This window comes from Hemicordylus capensis, chromosome 1 (genome assembly GCF_027244095.1).
Source record: "Hemicordylus capensis ecotype Gifberg chromosome 1, rHemCap1.1.pri, whole genome shotgun sequence".
In the NCBI taxonomy this organism is placed as follows: Eukaryota; Metazoa; Chordata; class Lepidosauria; order Squamata; family Cordylidae; genus Hemicordylus; species Hemicordylus capensis.
The window spans coordinates 371,778,843-371,795,645 of NC_069657.1; the positions used below are offsets into that span (position 1 = coordinate 371,778,843).

Below are 16,803 nucleotides of genomic sequence, written 5' to 3' on the forward strand. Positions count from 1 at the left end.
CAATCCTCAGGACGGTGTACATGGCAAGAACAGCATCCGAGATTTAAAAAACAACACCTAAATTAAAGGGCAAACAGCTGGCTGAAAAAATGTCTTCAATAAGGATTTAAAGGCTGAAAGGGAGGAGGCAGACCAAATCTGGGGGGGAAGAGAATTCCAAAGTGAAGAGGCAGCAACAGAGAAAGCCCTTCCACGGGCCCTAGTACTATGGACCTCTCTAAGACCAGGACCAAAAGAAGGGCAACCTAAGAAGATCTCACAGGACAGGCAGTCATGAAGGTTAACAAGCGCTAAGCCCTGAAGGGTTTTGAAGGTGAGAACTAGCATTTTGAATTGGACCCAGAAGCAAATAGGTAACCAGTGCAGTGACTGCAAGAGAGGTATCACACTATCATACGTTCTAGTGCCCATAAGCAGCTGGGCCACCACATTCTGGACCAACTGAAGCTTCCATGTCATCTTCAAAAGGAAACCCAAGAGCACATTACAGTAATCCAAACGAGAGATGATGAGGGCATGAGTTACCATTGCCACGGCCTGCTGGTCGAGATAGGACCACAACTGGCGGACCAGCCAAAGCTGGGCAAAGGCACCTCTGGCAATTGGCCAGGTTGAGAAGTAAGTAAAAACAACTCGATCTTTGTGGGATTCACTCTGACCTTGTTTTGGCCCATCCAGACCCTATCAGCCTCCAGACACTGGGCAAGCACAGAAACAGCATCTTCAGAGTGTCCCAGGGTGGCAATATACAGCTATATTTAAAAGGATAATTGGCAGGGGTCTGTGAAGAGAAGGGTCGTGAGGGAGGAAAGAGCCCCTTCAGGAGAAGGAGCCTCCTGTTGTGTGAATTAGATGAGGAAACAAAATGAACAACATCTGTTAACTCAGGGGGAGTGGGAGAGAGAGAGAGAGAGAGAGAGAGAGAGAGAGAGAGAGAGAGAGAGAGAGAGAAGAGAATGGAGGGGAAGAAAGACAGAGGGGAAGAGCAAGTGGAGGAGAGAGAAAAGAGAAAAAGAAAGGAGGCGGAGAGAGAAAGAAGGAAGGGGAAGGGACGGGCCCGAGCCTGTCAGTGGCCTGAGGGGAACAAGAGGCCATGGCGGCACCTATTGGCAGCAAGGAATTTCCCAGTCAAGCACTGCTGCTGTTTGGGGCTACCAAAGCCATTGGCTGAGGGAGGCAGGCAGGCAAGGGATGGGCCCGGGCCTGTCAGCGGCCTGAGGGGAACGAGCAACCATTGTGGTGGCAGCAGTGAGGAAGGGCCCAGTCAACCACCACTGCTGCTGCTCCTGCGGGGAGGAGCAGGAACAGGGCTTGGGTGAGGGTGGAGAAGTCTCTCCGGATAGCGGGCTGAAGCTTGGCCAATAGGCAACAGCAACGCTGCCGCTGTGACCAAGAGGGGTGAGGGAGATGGAGTAAAGTGATGGAGGAGTGACCAAGAAGGATGACGGGGATGGAAGCAACTAGATGGAGGAGGAGAAGCTCAGGTGAGGGTGGAGAGATCACTGAGGTGAGGGGGGCTGTGGCAGAGGGTGAGGGGAGCAATCAAGTACTAGCGTGCAGATCCTCTGCTCAGGTTAAGCTAGTTCTTGATTCATATGTGATGGTGGAAGTTATTTTAAATTACATGTAGTATCTCACATCTCCATTTGTTAAATTTCTGACTTGTTCATCTTTTACTCTCTGCTCAGCACCTTTTTTTGGGAAGGTTTTAACCTAAACAGCTTGGGATCAGGTTGCCCCAAAGAGCGCCTTATCCCATATGTTTCTACTCAGACCCTGAGATCTCTTCAGAGGTCCTGCTCAGATTTCTCCTGCCAAATGAGTTGTGGCAGGGGCTACTAGGGAATGTTCCATTGTGGCACCCTGTTTATGAAATAGGCTCCCCAGTGATGTGTCTGGCACCATCATTATGGTCTTTTAGGTGCCAGGTGAAGACCCATCCTTTTTAATAGTCTTGATGTTTTAAAATTTTGTTTTAATTTTTATGTGTATTAATTGTATGTTGTTTTTTGGCTTTGTTTTGTAAGCCACCCAGAGAACATTTATTGTGGGGTATCTATAACAACTATATAAGTAAAGTTGTTATTGCTATTGTTGCTATTGTTATGGAAATCTCATCTCAGTGAAACATATGTTTAGTAACTGAACACTATGAGCATTAGCAGATAGAATGCTATCATATAGCTTAATATTTAAGAGCTATACATGGAGAACCAGATGTTACCTTTCTACTAGCAGATGGCTAGGAAGCCACAAGGGTTAAGTTCAAAAGATGGGGGAAATTTGGGTCACTAATTTTATGACAGTACAAGTCCCCAGCTTAAATTCCTGACATAGAACATCTTTCAATTGAACTAGAATAACTCCTGGCATTCTTACTTTTCACCAGTAATTCTGCAATCTATATAGTGAGCAATGAGTAATCCTGGTCAAATAATGCTCACAGAACTAAATATTAAGTGCTCTCTCTTCTCCCAGGGAAACTGGTCCTGTAAAGCAGATCTGTTCAGTATGTGGATAATAAAAGACAATATGGATCCGCATTTTTGGATGAAAAGTCTCCAAACTAACATCAAATAGAGCCCCCCCACTTCCTGGGGGCCTCTATTGCTGGATTAGAAATGGTTCACTAATCCATGTGGTGAGTCCTTTACAAATATCATGACAGCAATATGGAGCTTCCACTACATGAAAGCATGCTTTGACAGCTACTACAATGCTGCAGTAATGCACAGAGAAGCTATCAGATCCTGCATTCTTGGTGTTTGCTCCATATCTGGTCATAATCAAAACAAGACTGAAATAATGATTGTTGGCAGTGTTGTGACTTAGACAGCATGGAGACATCCATCACTAGCAGGTTTAGCTTCCCCTGATTCTCCCAGATTGGGAGACTTGAAGTGTCCCTAGATCCATCACAGTAAGTGAAACTTCAAGCTACAGTTGTAATGGGAAGCCTGTAGCTTTTTAATTTCAGATTAATTCCTTGCAGTGCCATCATGCTCTGTTTTGATGGCCATGTTGTCCACAATCACAGTTTGTGGTATTAGTTTTCTAAGAATGTAGAATTCATGTACCTATCTTAAATTAAGGTCTTTTCAAGATTGCATTCTTTCATCAAATGTTTTACTCTACCATCCAAAATGCAATTGCAACAAATGGGCCTATGTCACATTATTTTCTGCCAACTCTTGAAGAAACCTGTGACATTAATTCATTAATTCATCCAAATAATAATGAGGCAGTTAATGCTTACCAAATTGAGGATAATTCTGATGATGTTTTTACAGATTGTGAGCTCTTTGTTTTCTCATCTCAGAACATTATATTTCCCTTTCATTTTTATCTATGTTATTTCCAACATTTTGCAGCAGCAGAAATGGCAAAATTATCTGAGCACTTAACCATTTTTGGTTGTTACAGCTCAATAGCAGCTTATGGCCATTTAGGTAAATTACACACAGCAGTCATCCATAGTTAAATGAAATCCTCATTGTAAATTTCTCCCCTATACGAATGTAGATTTGCTTTCCCTAGGATACTGTAAATCTTTAGCAAATGTGTGTCATTACATCATTTGAAAGTTGCCTATTTTGGTACTCTCAGAAAAGGGCTGCCTTTATCCTTTTTCTATTAGAATAAACTAAAAAGCTGCTTCTTGAAGATGCTCTATTTTAAAATGTACTCTTCATTTGATTGTTGTAATGGCCATTGATTACACTGAGAAATGACTTATTGGTTCTTATGCTTGCAGAACAAAAAGGTTGCACCATGTTCCAGTTTACAACATCCATGGGAGATGGGATTAATTTAAAACACAAATTTACTGTGTTGAAAATAGAGTTACAACTGAAATTTCATTTGAAAAGAAATTCAAAATGAATCTGAATGCTAATCCTTCAGCAAAATACATCAGTCCTCAGCAAAACACATGAATCCTCAAATCAGCAAATCACATGAATCCTTGTGTGATCAATATGATCCTCAATGAGACCACATGAATCCTTCATGATTCATGAAAACACATGAATCCTCCAGCAAAACACATGAAGAATCTTAAGGGGTTTCAAAAACCCTCATCAAAGTTCTCAGGGAGATTCATCATATCCCTTAGGTTGTTACTGGATTTTGCCTAAAGTGAACTTCATCAAGAATTTGAGGTTTCTCAGGCAAACATCTGAGAAATGTCAAGGTTTATGAAAGTTCCTGCATCAGGGGAAGATGGCTTCACATTACTTTAATTACTTAAAACTCAACGCATGATGGACTAAATCTGAGAAATGTCATGACACAAAAATCTGGTCTTTCCCTATAAATCATATTGCTGGGTTAAATATAATGGGAACTATATGGCTGAGGAAAACATAGATTATTGTATGTATTCCCACAGAAAGGAAATTATGTGAAGAAGTTTAACTTCTCCCACATCTCCAAATTTGCTTTTCAGTTTAAAATGCAGTCCAATAAAAATATAACAGAAATATATTATAAGAATGTAGAGTGACATTTAGTTTATTGTACATGTTGCCTGCATCTTGAAGCTAGAAACTTTCTCATAGATATTGTAAGTTGTGTAAACTCTATAGTTCATCACCACAAAGTAGAGTATACTGAAGATGAAATATTCTTAAGAGAAGAGCCCCATATTCAAAATTTATTTTGTAGAATCATAGAATCAACGAGTTGGAGGGGACCTTGTCCACCCCACTGGTCAATGCAGGAAATTCAGAGCTGGAACATCCCTAACAGCCTCTGCTTGAAAACCGTCAGAGGAGGAACACCCATCACCTCTAGGTAATTGGTTACACAGTTGAAGTATTATTACTATTAAGAACTTTCTCCTAATGTTCAACTAAAATCTACCCTCCTGAAACTTAGGCCCATTAGATCTAATTCTGCCTTATGAGAAAGCAGAGAACAAGTATTTGCTCTCTTCTTTGTGACCATCATTCAGGTATTTGAAGAATGCTGCCATGTTCACCTTTAGTCATCTCTTCTCAGGCTAAATATGTCTGGTTCCTTCAACATTTCCTCATAGGTCTTTCCCCCCAGACCTGACCCAGTTTGACTGCATCCTTTGTAAAATGTGATGTACAGATGGACAAAAGACTCCAGAGAAGGCTTGATTAATGTGGAATGAAGTGGAACTATTAATTCTTGTGAACTGGAATCTATATTTCTGATAATGCAGCCTAAAACTACATTAACCATTGGGTTTTGTTTGTTTGTTTGTTTGTTTGTTTACCAGCTGTATCACACTGCTGATTCATGTTCAGCTTGTGATCAATAAAAATCCCAAGATCCTTTTCACATGTGCTAATACCAAGGAACACATAACCAGTCCTATACCTGTGTATTTTATCTCCCTGCCCCTCCCCTCAATAAATATAGAACATTCAATATGTCTATGTTGAATTTCATTCTGTTCATTCCAGGCTAGTTTTCCATTCTATAAAGATCATTCTGAATTTTATTCCGATATTCCGAGGTGTTAGTTACCATTCCAGTCTTGTGTTATCTGCAAATTTTATGAGGATTCATTCCACCCATTCATCTAAGTCATTGATTAAAAAATGTTGAAGAGCACCAGGGTCAGGAGCAAACCCTGCAACACCTACTCACAACCTCTTTCCAATTTGATGAGAAGTCATAGATGAGCACTTTTTTGAGAATGGTTTTCCCAGCCAGCTGTGAATCCATCCGTTAGTGGTATAGTCTAACTCTTATTATACTTGTTTGCTACCCAAAATATCATGGAAAGCATTGTCAAAAGCTTTTCTGAAATCATGATAAATTAGTATTCCCACAATCCATCCGTTAGTAGTATAGTCTGGCTTACTGCAAGTAGACTGACCAGTTTATCGTTATGTGGATTGTCCTTCCCCCTCCTTTTTGAAGGCTGAGAAAACAGTGAGGCTATTCATATGTGTGAAGGAAACCAGGCTAAGGTAGCCCAGCCCGGTTTCCCCTGTGCTTGTGAACTGCCGGGAGCTGTGCGGCTCCTGGTGGTTAACCCGTTTAATTGCACCCTCAAAAAATGAGGTCAGCGGAGCGAGCGCAGATCGTGTGTAGAGTCTCAGTAGTTCATCTCCAGTCTTGTGGCTCCTCACACATTCTCCAGGATTTCTCAGAGATGATAGAGGGAGGTTCAGGAGTACATCAGGCAGTTCTTTTAGTATCCTAGGAAGCAATTCATCCAGACCTGAAGATATGAACTCATTTAAGGCAGGTAGGTGCTTCCTGGCCAGCTCCTTATCAGCTCCTTGAATGGCAATGCTTACTTCTTGGCATTCATGCTACTTTTGTGAGGTTGCATGAAGTTCTACTTTGGTTAAATTGAAAGCAAAACAGGAGGCTGTTCTCATGCACAGGCAAAACCAGGCTAGGTAATCCCAGCCCAGTTTTGCCTGCGTGTGACAACTGTCAGGAGCCGCATGGCTTCCGGAGGTAGCACGGTGGCAAACCCACAAGGTAGTTTCAGCAAATACATCATTAGCCCTGGGGTAACTGATAATGTGTTGGCTCCGTGTGGCACCCACACACCAATCGGGGGACTCCCCATAATGCATTGCGCTCTTTCACAGTGCATTATGGGAGATCCGGGAGACTCCTGGCCCCCAGACCTCTCAGCTGCTGGCAGAAGCCAGCAATCATCTGGGCAGCTGATCTGCCTGCCCAGCAACAAGGAGAAGATCATCTGCGCGGGAGGTAAGCTTTTCAAGGCTTCCTTCCCTCGCCCCTTCAAGCCTTTCTCATGGATCATGCGATAGGGCTCTAGTAGTTGAGCAGTGTGCCTTTTTGGCACCCAATAATATTTCATTGCCCTTCCTGAGTAGTAGGCCTACCGTTTCCTTCCTCCTTCTTTTACTTCAAGCAAACCTGAATAAGCTCTTCTTGTTGTAGGAGAGGAGAGCTGGTCTTATGGTAGCAAGTTTCAGGAAAGTTTAACCCACATCCTCAATATGGCAATCTGTAGTAGTCTTCAACTACAGTGTTGTTTTTAATTTCCTTCTCCTTTTATTTTCACCCAGATGCTGTCCACTGGGCTACGATGTTTATTTTCTTGGATTTCTACGTAGATGTATACATTATATACTGTGACTCCCCCTCTCTTTCTATTGTTTTTGAACAAGTTATATCCTTTAGTTGATAAATTCTAGTCCTGGCAGTAATCCTACCAAGTCTCAGTTATACTATCAAGTCATTTTTATCTTCCTCTTCTAGAAGCTCAGGCCCATCTTGAGTATTTGCTAAACATTGTATATTAGCGAGTAGACAATTTAAGCCATGGATATAATGCTCTAACGTCTCTGCTGCTCTTTTATATTAGGACTTGCTAGGCAACCCCACAGCTTCTCCATTTTCTCCTGTGGTATTTAAGTCCCTAATTTTCATATTGTTATCTTTGTATTTACCTCAGGTTTTTGTCTTGGTCCCCTAAAGTATTTAGTGCCCTGCTTTCAAAAAGGCAAATTTAAATTGTTCTCTTTTTTAAAAATCTCAACTTTTTGCAAAGTGTAACTTTTAATATGCTGCAAGACTCACAGCACGAGTTCTGTAGATGCAATACTGGTTTCCTGTACCACCAGGACTACTAGTCAAGGGAGGCAATTAAAACCATTTCCATTTGGGGCACCATACTATAGCCCATAACATTCTGGCTTGAGAAGCAAACGATACCAGAGGACTAAACTGGTGCCACTGTTTGATATAAATTGTCTGTGTCTTTTTAATCTGGCTAAATTGTTGTTGAGACTGCCAACCTTCAGCTTGCTGACCAACCTGTCCCCTTCCTGCCAAAGATACTCTTCTGTCACTGAGCTTGTGTGCCTGAAACAGTGATAAAATTTTGTCAAGGAAATCTGCCATTCAGTTGCTGTCATGGAATAAATTTTACAACAAAAATTCCACATTTGTTCCAAACTCTACTTCTGAAGTTCAAATTTTGAAATTTAGCTTAATAAATCTGTATGTTTCGATGAAGTCACCAAAGTGGTAACCAAATTTATTTATGAGGCAATGAGACAGACATCCCGCCACAGTCTTTTATAGGTTTGATTTTATGGTAGTTTTAGTATTATCTGTATATGTATTGTTATATTTCCTTTATTTACTGTAACTCTGAATGGTTGTGTTATTGTCACTTTTGTTTCTATTTGGCCTAGGGCTGCAATAAAAGAACTAACTAACTGTATATTTCAAACTTGTTTCAGGGTTGGCTACTATACTTTGTTTTTGTTGGGGGTTGTAATTTTTACCCCCCCCCCCCGATTAATTAGCAGAGCACTAAAGAAGCTACCCACTCCAGTTACAGAGTAGAATGCAGAGTTTAGCAGTTGCAGCTACTTAGAGAAGACACATGGAGATTCTTGTAAAACAGGCCTGCACAACATACAGCCAGTGGGCTGCATGCAGCCCGTGAGTCCTTTGTTCCTGCACCCTGGGGCTATTTCCACTTCCTCCCACTGCTGCTTAATCCCCCCCCCCAAATTCCAGTCACTGCGCGGCCGAGGAGATGGCTGCGGGGGTGCGGGTGTTCCTCCTTACCCTCCACCACAGCAGCAGCGGCGCACAGCGGCAGAAATCAGAGCAACGCTTAGGCCTGTCATTTGGCCCAGTGTTGCTTCCCAACTGCGAGGCACGCCTGCGCAGTTAAGTCTCTTAACTGTGCAGGCATGCCTCGCAGTTGGAAAGCGACGCAGGGCCAAATAGCAGGCCCGAGCGTCGCTCTGAATTCTTTTGCCGTGCGCCTCCGCCGCCGCCATGGGGGAGGGTAGGGAAGGACACCCGCACCCCCGCAGCCATCTCCTCGGCTGCACGGCGGCTGGAATTTTGGGGGGGGGTTAAGCAGCAGGGGTAGGAAGGGGAAATAGCCCCGGGGCATCTCCTCGGCTGCGCGGTGACAGGAATTGGGGGGGGGGGTGCGGCGGCAGCAATGAGGTAGGAGGCGGCGGTGGACAGTGGCCCCACGAGGGAGTCCAGTGGCGGGGGAGGGCAAAAATGGCAGGGATGGAGGGAGCCCGGTGGAGAGAGAAAGCGTTTCCGAGGGATGGGGAGGGAAAGCTGTTAGTGGCAGGAGGAGAATGGGGACCTCCAGAACAACGGGGAATGGACTGTCTCTAACCAAGATTGCTCCATTAACTCTCTCTCTCTCTCTCTCTCTCTCTCCCTCCCTCCCTCCCACCAAGATTGCTCCATTCTCTCTCTCTCTCTCTCTCTCTCTCTCTCTCTCTCTCTCTCTCTCTCACACACACACACACACACACACACACACGACTGCTCCATTCTCTCTCCCTCTCTCTCTTTCGCCAAGACTGCTCCATTCTCTCTCTCTTTCTCTCTCTCTCTCTCTCTCTCTCTCTCTCTCTCACACACACACACACACACACACACACACACACACACACACGACTGCTCCATTCTCTCTCCCTCTCTCTCTTTCGCCAAGACTGCTCCATTCTCTCTCTCTCCAAGCCTCCTGCTGCATCCTTTCCATCTTTCTTCCCCCTTCTCCCTTCTTTTCCAAAATTATGAGAAGAGCTTCTCATATTTTTTCCCTTAAAAGTGTTCCATGTTATGTGTGATGATTTGGCAGAGGTGGGAAGGAAGAACAATGCATTTTATTATGTACAGACTGTATAATATTTATATTATTAGAATGAATTTTAATTCAACTTATTTCATATTAATTTAAATCAATCTTGGCCTGCCAGAACATCAAAAAAATATTGATTAAATTCATTTTTAATTCATTTTTAATTCATTTCACTTTAATTTGGTTGATTGATTGATATTAAGTGTTACTCTAATAATCTATATAATGAGTTAAAGAAAATATTTAAAATGACATCTCCTAAGAAGCCAGAATCCTTCCTGCTGGGAATAACACAAGGAGTGTTTTCTACAACTAACTTAATATTTTTTATGTACGCTACCACGGCGGCCAGAATAATATATGCACAGAAATGGAAGAGCAATGAACTGCCTTCAAAAGAAGATTGGCTGATAAAAATTTTGGAATATGCGGAGATGGCAAAACTTACAGTACTGATAAGAGATCAAAATTTAGAATGTTTTAAAGAAGATTGGAAACCATTCTTATTGTATTTAAAGAACTATTTTCCTAATATTGATTTTACAGCAGGGTTTGAAATTTAGTAATATTAGCAGGTTGAGTAGATCAAAATCGTGTTTGTAAGGTTTAAATCTATGTTTTGAATTATTATTATAGCAAGGGTTAATTCTATAGTTGGTGATTCACGAGGAGGTGTGAGCGGGAAGTCCATATTTGTTTAATGTGTTGTGAATGATTATTGTTAAAATTAATAAAAATTTAATATTAAAAAAAGTGTTACTCTAATAATCAGCACCCTAAGAATTGACCTTGGTCCCCATGAACCAAGTCATGGTTGGTTTCGGCCCGCCAGGTCATTTGAGTTGTGCAGGCCTCTTGTAGAACTAAATACTAAGTATTTATTGGTGAAGTACCCTTTGGATAGGAACAAACTGATCCTAATCTACAGAACTACATAATGATTAAGCGGGGTGGGTGGGAGAGATGTTTCCATCTGCTCTCTAAGAGGAAAGGAAGGGATTCTGACTCAAACAGAAATACCTGAGAAGTCACATTAGGGGTCATAGACTAGGGACAGGTAGAACAGCTAGGGAGAACCTTACTCACTATCTACTCCCAATGCCCCTAGTGGTCATTAGGATAGTTGGTGCAGAAGGTCAATGCACTGGAACTCCCAACAGTTTTACCTTTCTTCTTGGCTTTTCAAAGTCTTATCTGACCATACCACTCATCCAGGCTTGAAACAAGATTGAAATATAAAGATCTTTATAAATTAAATGCTGGATATCCATATTAGAGAAACATATAGTCATTTCTGCAAAGCTGTCTGTCAGAGGGGTCAGGAAATATAATTAAGGCAATACACACTACACTGTCCATCTAAACACAGGTGAGGTTGATTGAACATAATTATGACTATGGGGTAAAGTAAATGCTAGGTCTTTGACATTATGCCAACCAGGAGCTGTTATCTAAAAGGCATTTCCGCACAAACAAATAAAATGAATAAATACCTGTAAGATATATCTAAATGACAAGAAGGAGCACCAAAATGAGCAGTCTGTAGTTTAAGTTACATTTGACATTATGAAAATCTCTGTGAAGTTAATTATTCACTGAAGTCCCACCAGTAGTATTCCAACTGTTCCTCACAAGTGCACTTGTTTAAGACATAGCAAAGACTTGCTTTTCATAACATACATTGCTTAGCCTCCTGTTAGCCTTTCTCTGGTGTCTGAACTTTATTAAGGCTTGGTTCACTCAATCACAATGGCCCTGGTTTAAAAGTTAATCAAGATTAGTGAGCCCAGCAGAGCTGACTGTGTGAACCCAGAATTCCAGGGTAATCTTGGTCAAACCGCTCTGGTTAGCCAGCATTTAGCCATGTATAATCAAGATTCACAAAGTTCCCCCACTCCCAACCCCTGGTGTCAAAAGTCACTGAGACACTGAAGAAAATTAACAGAGTTCTATACTCCCTCTGTCATTTCCCAGCTGAAGATCTTCCATCAGGCCAACCAAGGTAGTTTTGGCCACATAGACCATTGGAAAGTTAGTCTGAATTGGCACTAGATCCTCTAAAACCTCCTGGAGCTGAGAAATCACCACCCTCTCACCTTGCCCAACCATGGGAGATTAGAGACTGGAATATAATTGCTAATCTCTGAGGGATCCGATGAAGGCTTCTTCAGAAGCAGTCTAATGATTGTCACCTTAAGATGAGCCTTCCTAACCTCCCTCAGTGAAGTAATAATGTTGATAAGGCCATCTCTAATAGCCTCCCTGCAGGAAGACACAAGCTTTGGTTGAAAGATGTGGCACAGCAATTGTGGAAATCACCACTATGACTGCATCAGTGGAGGGCCTAGTTCACACATTGTGTACTGGTTTATACATTTGAAAAACATGTACATGAAGTGATGCCTCAGCACAATCACATAGGAGGAGTAACTATGAGCAGGGTGTCCATGCAGCTACCCAATCCCTGAGTCTTCACACACACAATCCCCCACATTCTTGGAGAGAAATCACTTGGGGCTTCTGAAAGGACAAATGTTACTGTGGATTTCCTAACTCATGCCTTATTTTCCTTATGCAGTTGTACCAAGCAGGCTATTCCATGTGGAAGATTTCTACAGTGTAAATTTGGGGTATGATTGTGTTGCAGAGTGTGTTCTGTCTGTGTGGTTTACAGAGCAAACACCAGTGAAAAGTTTAAGATAACTTTACTTGTGAGACAAAGGCACATAGAGATCAGTACAGAACTTGCTAATTCATACACAAAGGAACAGGAACAAACAGGAACAGGAAGGAGAATAAAAATGCCTAGCTAGCCCAACCAATACAGAGGAAACTATAGTGCCCCTTCTTGCTTCATAGTAGATTACATGCAAACTATACAGCAAGCTAAGCTGCAGCGGTTGCATTTTGTTTGTTTATTTGTTTGTTTGTTTGTTTGATTGATTTCCATACCACCCTTCCAAAAATGGCTCAGGGCAGTTTACATTAAAACAAAACTAAAGTCAATTAACTATTAAAATCAAAAATTGTAAAACCAACATCAAACCATTATTAAAACTATGAAAACTGTTTTTAAACTGTCCCAACAGATTGCACCCAGACAATAAGGACACAAGACACCATACGTTTGGGTATAAAGGGTCAACTTTATTGATTGAAAAAAGATTTGAAAGGGGATTGACTCTCCACCCCCTACAGTGCAGTTCCTAAATACTCACCACTGTGGGCGAGCCTGCCCTAGAACACAAACGGTGAAAACACCTTGGCTCCAGACAGCATCCTGCCTAGAGCTGATGCTGTCCTTAGCTGACCTAAGGTCTGGTAACTGCCTCTACATCAGCAGTCGCAAGCCATACAGCGTTTTGAGCTGGTGATGTTTCTGCAGATTAGAAGAACCCCTGACCAGCACCTTTTGAGCTATTCAGTGTCCAGGGACTGACAAGGACTCTTCTTAACATCAAACACTCTAAAGTGCTCACCAATAAAACTTGAAACCCAAATCCGCACTGTACCTGCCACAGTGGAGAGTTAGCCTAGCTTGGCCCTTTGACCAAAGTGGGGTGCTAAGGACCAAGCTCAAAGTGGTAAGAAGGGCAAAGGAGGAACCTTCTCCTCTAATCCTATCAGTTTTGCGGTGGCTTCTGGCTGATTATCCTACTCGTTAAGGGTTTCACAGATGGCTCTCAAATTCCCCGCCAGTTGCACTTCCATGAGCAGCAGCCTGGATCACCTGAGACTGCTGCTCATGGAAGCGCCAGCCATCATGGTTTACAGCGCTTCCCCCTTCTCACAAACAGGGCCATAACTGCGAGAAGCTGGCTGGAGGAGGTGAGTGACAGCACCAAGGCAGGACTCCCTCCATGCTTTCATAGCTGTGACCTTGAATGCTGCTGCCCTCCATAAAATCTGAATGGGGCTTATGTATTCTAGAATTTCTAGGTAGGAAGTATGAGGGAATGGATGTATCATCTCCTGCCAAAGTCAGCAGAGGGAGTTATAATTCCTGGATTCCTCTTAGAATATTTATGAGGAGTTGGGGAAGATTGATTTGGCCACTGAGGATAGAAATACAAGCATCCGCTCTAATGGCAGCAAAAAGAATTAGACACATCAGGTACAGTGATACAGAAGGATAGTGGCACTGTTTGCTCTTAGAATATTAAGGACCATTAGCTATTCCCTGGCATGCAAGAGCAAGTTCAATTCTGTGCTTTGAGAATGGTTTCTGTTCTCATACTACTGCTCTTCCACAGAACAATGCTATAATTTTGCCTATGTGGCTCTGTTGTGCATGCACACAGGGCAGAGAGACTGGCAGGAGAAGCCAAGTGCAATCCTACAAGCATCGCAGTAGGGAAATGGCTCATGCAGCCAAGGGCAGGGTGGGGATTGGTTCCTTTAAAAAGCAGGTAAGCAGGATCTTACCTGCTCCTCCGTCGCACCCCACCACTTTCCCAAACACTGCACTCGCTGTTCAAAAGGCCACACGTGGCTACAGCGCTGCTCCCAGCAGCCTGCATGCAGTGTCAGCATGCATATGGCCGCTGTGCATGTGCAGTGGCCATGTGTGTGCCAATGCCACATGCAGGCTGCTGGGAGCAGCAATGCAGCCACATGTGACCTTTTGAACAGCGAGTGCCATGTTCGGAAAAGTGGTGGGGTGGCGGAGGAGCAGGTAAGATCCTGCTTACCTGCTTTTTAAAGGAACTAACCCCTGCCCTGCAGGACCAGTTCGAATGCCCAAACTGGTTTGGCATTTCCCTAAGGAAATGAACCAGTTTGGGCACATCCCTGTTGTGCTCCTTCCATTCATTTGAATACATCTTATTTGAGTATCCCACGGAATTTCCATTGCAACAAGTGGAGGATGTATTCAAATTGTTTCTGCAGTGGAAGCCCCAGATAGTGTTTAAAGCAGATCAATTGCATAAAAACCCAATAGAACAAAATCCAAACAGCATAAACAAGAGAACAGCAACTGGTAACACAGTGATGGTGGTGGTGGTGGTGGTGGTGGGGATCAAACCAGTCCAGAAGTGCAGCAAAACAAAACAGTCTTAATGCACTGAAAGGCCAACAAGGACGAAGCCCTCCTGTGTCTCCTGGGGTGAGTAGTTCCACAGTCTACATAACATAGCTGAAAAGTCACTGCCTCATGTTCCCAACATCTGCACTTTTCAGGGCAATGTGATAAGAAGCAGGGCCTCTGTTTATGAGCTTAGTGAGAGGACAGCATCATGTGGGACATAGCCAAATGAGGTAACTGGCTCTCCATAGCCCTATTCACACATTATGTTCAGCGCATGGACAGTACTACAGATGTGAAGGCACATACAGTTATTCAGACATTAGGTTCAACAAAAATATAGTCATACAGTCCCTATCTCTACCCTGTATTTGGGGTGTGTGTGTGTGTGTACCCAGGTTCACTTTTAAAATGAATGCATGTCGAGTCATTCTAACAAAGCCATGTACATGTGTATAGACACTTAGGCTGTATGCATGTAGAACATAATGCCTGAATAGGGCTCAGGTAATTGCAGCTGCCAAATGACGAGCTTAGAAATGGCCACAGGAGTGTACATAGTTGTCTGAATCCTCCTAGAGGCTGTGCAGTGGCAGTGCTTGACAAACTGAGCCTGTAGATACTTAACTCCAGTTGCTGCTTTCATAGAGCACAAAGGGTCAATTCAGGTGACACTTTATCAGCTGACCCCAGCACAGGTGATAAGGGCATGCATGCACCATAAGTATGCACATCCTTTCCCCCCTCCATCATGCTAGGGCACCTTTTTCCTAATTGTACTGCTGCTCTGCACATACTAGAAATACCAGTTACACTAATATTTCTAATGCATGTAGAGCAGCAGTTCAGATGAACTGCCCCCCTATGCACAGACAGGGAAAGGTGCCTCTAAGCTCCAGGAGTGGGGAAGGATGTGTGCACTCATGGTCTATGCACATACAGATCCCGTGGCATCGGGACAGTGGACAACGTATTGCCCAATCTCACCCAAAGTGAGTGTAGTTGTGCTTGTGAAAACACCATGGTTGTGAATCCATTCTTTTTGACACTGCACTAGTAATACAGGGGGCACTCTTCAAAGCTGGCATAGGAATTACTTCAGCATTCAAAATTCTTGTTTGAAACTATGATTTAGGTTTTCAAATTCTAATAATTAGCAGGAAGTATCAGACTTAGTTGTAGCATAGTCCCTTTGAAATTAATGGGGCATATACTTGCCACGAATTCATAACTTTAGAGCAGTGATTCTCAAACTTGGGTCCTCAGGTATTATTGGACTTCAACTCCCATAATCCCCAAAGGCCACTGAGGCTGGGGATTATGGGAGTTTAAGTCCAATAACACCTGAGGACCCAAGTTTGAGAATCCCTGCTTTAGAGCATGCTCTTAGCTATTTACTTTAGCGCATGCTATTATTAGCATGCTATTTTTCCTCTTCCCTCACAACCAGCCAGTGATTTAAGTTACTGTTACCATTTTTTCATCATGTGGATGGGAACGAAGGTGCAGAGACAATGACCTTAACCAACACTTCTATTGATGACCTGGAATTTAAGCCAAGAGACACATTCTCACAATCAATATCAAGGTAGGAGGGAGCACCCAGTTGGAGTAAGAGAGCTATTCTCCCAATCGGCAGTCATTTGTTTGCAAAGGTCAAAGGAGGAAGAGGGGAGAGTGATAGTCTAGGAGCTGGGTAGGTCAAGCATGGCCAAAGCACATTCTTTACCCAACATTTTAATGAGAGTGGGTGAAAAGCCGTCCTCCCCAGCTCCTGGCTCCCACACAATCATTCTCTTCTCATCTTCCTTGATCTTTGCAAACACATACACACCAATCAGGAGCACACACAGCTCTTCTACCCTGGCTGGATGCTCCTCATATCTTGATTTTAATTGTGAGAACTAAGGAGGCTGTTCTCATGCACAGCCTAAACTGGGCTATGGATGCCCAGCCTGGGTTAGGCTGTGTATAAGAACTGCCATTATTTATATATATAAATAATGCAATTCAAATGCCTTGGTTTGTTGTTGTGCCTATATTTTGGGTACCTCATGGATGGGCACAGGACAGGTTCTTTCTCTCTCTCTGTGTGGACTTCTTTGCAATGAAGATTGGGTCATATTGTGACTTCTAGCATCATCATCATTTTTATTCCAACTAGATTGCTTGCATCTAGAAT

The 16,803-nt window shown here is 42.9% G+C and overlaps 1 long non-coding RNA gene across 1 annotated transcript in view; it reads left to right on the forward strand.

Annotated features, from left to right (window-relative positions):
* LOC128339546 (uncharacterized) overlaps positions 1–16,803 on the forward strand; it is a 57,451-nt gene that overhangs the window by 38,534 nt on the left and 2,114 nt on the right. The window contains exons 4-5 of the long non-coding RNA XR_008313083.1: positions 11–618; positions 4,666–4,794. This is a non-coding gene — a long non-coding RNA (uncharacterized LOC128339546). The remainder of the gene's footprint in view (positions 1–10; positions 619–4,665; positions 4,795–16,803) is intronic.